Here is a 6,077-nt window from a genome sequence, read left to right as displayed (position 1 = left end):
GAGGGGCGGAACATAGCTAAGAGTCACATTTGACTGGAATACACCAATGCAGGGAAAGAATACAAGAAAGCTGGAAAGCTGGAAAAGAAGCAGATTGTGGAGGCTCAGGAGTTTGTACATTAATCCTAGAGGTAACAGCCCTCCACTCCATGAAGGCTTTTGAGCAAGGGAAAGTAATAGGGTTCTGCCTTGCTTTGGCAACTCTATGGAGGATGAATTGGAGAAGGGTGAAAGAATGGACACAGGGAGATGAATCAGGAGACTATTATAATAGTCCAAGCAAGAGATAGTAAGGACCTGATCTAAGGTAATGTCCCTGTGAGTAGAAAGGATGGGCTACATATGACAGGTGCTATACAGATAGAAGAGATAAGATTTGGCATCTAATTGGATATGATGAGCCAGGATGAAATCCAAAGCTGAACCCAAGACTGCAGACCAGGACTGTGGTGTGGTTCTCAAAAAGATTGAGGACTAGAGAAGGGTCAGGTTTGGAGGGGAAGTCAATGAGTTCTATTTTACATATGACTGGGATGCCTATGGGATGTGCAGGTGGACCCCTTCAGGTCTCTTCTGCATCTTTGAATCCCAAATTGTACCAGGTAAGTGTGGGGAGGCCACTTTTCTCATACCCTGCTGAATTTCATTTCCATCTTGTCACAGGCAACTACATTTCAGCAGAGGAGGAATCTTTTCTGAGAAGGATCGAGGGAGATTCCATATTGTTCCATATAGACAAAGATTTTGAAAACATGACTCGATTGAATGGAATTTTCTGACTGAAAATCTATACCTACTCAAAATTTGACCAGGGAAGAGAAAGCCAAGTTGGATCAATGCCCAGGACAGATACAATGGAAGACTATCTGCACCTGATATGAAGTCCTTGGAGATTATCAACCTAACCTTAGCATACAGTGGACACTATGAAGCTCACATCAAGTCAGTCTCAGGAAATATAATTATTCAGAAATTCACATTAACAGTAAGTGGTAGGTAACCTTCCCCTAGTTGCACCCCACTCTCCCCCCATCTATTAACAACTTCCTTCTACTCTGTCACATTCAGAGCTTTATAAAACCCGTCTCTCCCTGTCACTTTTGCCTTCTGAAAAGGGAAGGAGAGATGAGGCTGCTATACATTGCAAGAAGATAGAGGGTCGGGACAGCCAGGTAGCACAGCGAATAAGAGCACCAGCCCCAGTGTCAGAATGACCTGGGGATCAAATCTGGGCTCAGATACTTAGCACCACGCCCAGAAACAACTGGCCGTGTAACCTTGAGCAAGTTACTTAACCCCGATTGCTTTTTTAAAAAAAGGAAGAAGATAGAGGGCAGAAAACTAAGACTACAGGAATTTTCTCAAGTTCCCCCAATTAAGAGACAGTGGGGAAAGAGACAAATCTTCCCCTCTGCCCCTTGGTTTGACTCTCCTGTCAGAGTTTAATGAACAAATGAGACTGACTGAAAGACAACTTGACCTTCCCTGGAAAGAAGTCAAGTTCATTGAACTAAATCAATTGCTCAATCCTACCCCAGTTCCTAAGTTTGTGCTGTAGGCAAATTTCCCTATCCTATGGGCTGAGAGGGCACCAGAAAGAGGGGGGGAAAGGAACCTGTCCTTGCCTACTGAGAGCTCTTATTCTAATAGAAGAAAGAAGAGATGAAGGGTGTGCACAAGAGAAAGGAGATTGGGGGACCTGAGGGAAAAGAGAGAGTTCCTAGGAAGGAATTAAGGGAGAAGTGCAGGTGCTGAGTAAACATTGGGGGACATTGTAGATCCTGCCTAAGGTGAGGTTTAATTCATAGCTCATCTGGTCTTCCCTTCTTTTTCTCTGTCTTCTTTTTAAACCACTTAGCCCTCTCTCCTACTTTGCCTTCTTTCTCTCCCTATTCTTTACTTGCAATGTCCTAGATATTCTACTAAGTTTATGATCTCTGCTAGCCCCTTCCATGTTCTCTACTTGTTCCCACCCCACATGCTTCCTCCATGCTACCTTCTTCCCACCCCAGCTCTCAATCCCCCCTTCCTGGTGACAGATTGATCCTAGATGATCCTGACTTATGATTCTTGGCACTGTGACTACAGAATCTCACATGAAATTGTGGAATTGGTGGTACCTTCTTCCCACCCCAGCTCTCAATCCCCCTTCCTGGTGACAGATTGATCCTAGCTGATCCTGACTTATGATTCTTGGCACTGTGACTACAGAATCTCACATGAAATTATGGAATTGGTGGTACCTTCTTGGCATAGCAGCCCTAGTCATGGTGGTAATTTGTCTTTGGAAATTTAAAGGTAACCTGAAAAAAGAGGGAGGATGGCTGTGCTGGGGTAATGTGGATTGAAAGAAGAATTGTATTGGTTTTACTTTGGGAGGAGGGAAGAGAGGAGATGGTTCTTGAGCCCTGGATATTCTGATCAGTGGAAGGGATGTGATTAGCCTGTTCTTACTCACTCCTGTCATCCCTAGACATTCTCAACAATCAGTACAACACCATGGAGATGACAGAAGACTAGAAGAACGACAGCAACTTCTGACTGGAGACTGGGGACACCTAAGTCATGTCCTGTTAGGAAATATGTAGAGGAGAAGATGCTTGGATTTAGTTTTGGTCTTGTGTTTTTCAGTCTTTAATTCAATTGTACAAAAGAATATGAATTTTGAGATTGAAAAACTGGTGTCACCTCAACCTTGAAAGCCTTTGACAGTTTTCTGGAAGGATGTCCTCTAAATAGATAATGATAAGGTACTACTGAGCAATCATAAATTAACCAGTGAGCCCCAAGGAATTTCTAGTTCTACATTAGAGAGGCAACTGACAAAGACCTTGACCTTGATGACCAGGAAATAGAAGTAAGAGGACAGATTTAAACCTAATGACTCTTGTTATCATGGGACAGCTCTGTTCCAAAATCATTGGCTCCTGGAACAACTTTTCTTCCTAAGTCCTTTTAATGGGAATAGGAATTTGAAAATCTTTCCTGACCCTTAATAGACCTAGGGGGGAGTTTGAAGACCTCCCCTGCTTTGAAAGTAAACTCTGCCCTCTAATAGGCTAAATGTAGTCACAGGGAGCCTGTGGTGGGAGGAGTTTTGCTAAAGGGAAGTAGAACCCACAGGAAGCTGGTTGAGAGCTAGCCAGACTCTGGGGGACAGAGGAGCTCAAGTAAGGAGACAGAGAGTTTTGTGAGTAAATATTGGTCAAGGCTAAAGGATGGCATGACTCTCGGTGTTATTATGTCTTCTGAATATCTTTGGTACTATAATAGAATTGCCTTATTGGTTTTCAGATTCAGTTTTCTGGTATCTAAATAAATGCTTCAGTTCTATCCTCTACCTGGAGAATCTGGTATATTTTGCAATTAAACATCATGCGATATTTATATTCCTGGTCTTTATTGTGATCATGGGTGCTGTAAATATTGCATTGGTGCTACATTTGGCAGCGAGGATGGGATCATGAAATATCAGGCCTCTAGTTGGAGGCAAAAGTGATTTAGTAGAAGAAATGGCTATCCTAGGATGGGAGGATTTGCCTTATGCCTCCCTAGCAAGGGAGTGGTCTAAAAGTACAGGGCTCTGTGAAAACTGGGAACAGAGACTATAAGAGGGAGAACCTAGAGATTTAGAAACATGTTTGCAAAAAATACCAATAAAACCTGGGAAAGAGCTGGAAGCAGTGAGTAGAAGAGGCTGGGTTTTGCTGACAGGCTACCGTATTGTGTGTAAAAGCAGAGACAAGCTGTTACAAGAGTTGGCTAAGTGCCAGAATTCAAGACCTCCATTAGAAGAGCAAGCTGGGGGTGGCTAGGTGGCATAGTGAATAGAGCACCGGCCCTGGAGTCAGGAGGACCTGAGTTCAAATCTAGCCTCAGACACTTAACACAAAAACTAGCCTGTGACCTTGGGCAAGTCACTTAACCCCAACCTCCAAAAAGCCAAAAAGAAGAAGAACAACCTGGAGAGTCTCGGGTGGAAGGAGAGAGTACTGGAGAGTCTCTGGAAGCAGAGATGGTTGTGCATTTGGCTCAGAAAAAGAAGCAAAAAAGTAGAGTCTGAGCCTAGTTATTAAGACAGCAACTGCCAAGAGAGATCAAATATTACTAATATTTAATATTGCATTGTTTCATGGTGATGCTTTTACAGGGGCAGAAGCTCCCACCATACTGAGAAGAAGGCAGGAGAGTCAGGGAGGGCAAGCAGCATTTAATGAGATACTTGAGGATTTCACTCAACAAGAGATTACTGATATTTTGGGCAGATTCACCCAAAGGGTGGAGAATCCTTAGTGTCTTGGATGGTAAGAATCAGTAAGAAGGAGCTGCTGGGATAGTAATAGATAGAGTGGACTGCTTGAAATTTTTATGTATTTGCCAGAATCCTTTTGTCCAGCAAACTTTTAGAGACTTTCATTTGCCAGGAGATAACAATACAATGAATCTGTTAGCTCTAGCTGCTGACGAATGTGATAGAATGTATCCCACTGATTCACAATATAACTACTATGGAAATGATTTGTGTAACTATACACGTGCAACCTATATTGAATTGTTTATCTTCCCATGGCGGCGAGTGACGAGGGAAGAAGGGGGGAAATCTGGAACTCAAAGTTTTAAAAACAAATGTTTTAAAAATTTTTGTTTTTTATACATGCAACTGGGAAATAAGATATACAGGCACTGAGGTATAGAAATCCATCTTGCCCTACTAGAGTTAGGGGGGTGATGGGAGAGGATATAAGAGAGAACAGATTGGGGGAAGGGGTATTCAGCAGGCTTGCTGTTTGAGGGTGGGAATAGGGGAAAGATGGGGAGAAAAATTATAACTCAAAATCTTGTGGAAATGAATGTTGAAAGCTAAAAATAAATATATAAATTTATTTTTAAAAAAAGAAAAATAAAGTAAGAAAAATATGCTTCAATCTGGATTCAAACTCCATCAGCTCTTTCTCCAGAAGTGGATAGCATTTTTCATCATAAGTCCTTTGGATCATTGTATGGATGAGAATAACTAATAATTCCCAGTTGATTATTGTACAATATTGCTGTTTTTGTGTACAATGCTTTTCTGGTTTTGCTCACGATTAATTTTTTTCACTTTTTTTAAATTATTTTTTGTTTATTTTTAGTTTACAACATCCATTTCCACAAGATTTTGAGTTACAAATTTTCTCCCCATCTTTCCCCTACCCACCACTCCAAAACAGTGATCCCACTGAATACCCCCTCCCCCAATCCACTCTCACCTATGTCCTCCCCCAAACCCTCTCCAACTTTCTAGTAGGGCAAGATGGATCTCCATACCCCAGTGCCTGTATATCTTATTTCCAAGTTACATGTAAAAAATAAATTTTTTTTAACATTTGATTTTAAAACTTTGAATTTCAGATTTTTTTCCTTCTTCTCTCATCACCCACCCTTACTGGGAAGATAAGCAGTTCAATATAGGTTGTACATGTGTAGTTATGCAAAACATTTCCATAGTGGATATATTGTGAAAGACTGACTATATTTCCCTCCATCCTATTCCACCCCCACTTGTTCCATTTTCTACTTTGACTCTGTCCTTTTTCAAAAGTGTATGCTTTCTAACTACACTCCCCCCCCCAATCTCCCCTCCTATCTATCATCCCCCCTCTTATCTCCTTCCCCCCTATTTTCCTGTAGGGTAAGATACCCAATTGACTATGTATGTTATTCCCTCCTTACCAAATTCAGTAAGAGTAAGATTGACCCATTCCCTTTTGCCTTCCTGTTCTTCCCCTCCATTGTAACAGTTTTCTCTTGCCTCTCTTACATGAGATAATTTACCCTATTCTGTCTCTCCCTATCTCCTCTCATTATATTCCTCTCTCACCTCTTAATTTTATTTTTTAGATATCATCCCTTCCTATTCAACTGCTCCTGTGCCCTCTATATATACATGTACATATATATATATGTATATATACGCACACAACTCATATACGTATTTATATGCACATATACCCATATATATATATACATATATATATATATACACACACATTTATATTCCCTTCAACTACCCTCATACTGAGAAAATTTCATAAGTT

The sequence above is a fragment of the Petaurus breviceps genome, unplaced genomic scaffold (assembly GCF_028583685.1).
Source record: "Petaurus breviceps papuanus isolate PSGF00001 unplaced genomic scaffold, PetGlider_PUasm1.0 90510, whole genome shotgun sequence".
NCBI lineage: Eukaryota > Metazoa > Chordata > Mammalia > Diprotodontia > Petauridae > Petaurus > Petaurus breviceps.
This window is presented reverse-complemented; position numbering follows the sequence as displayed.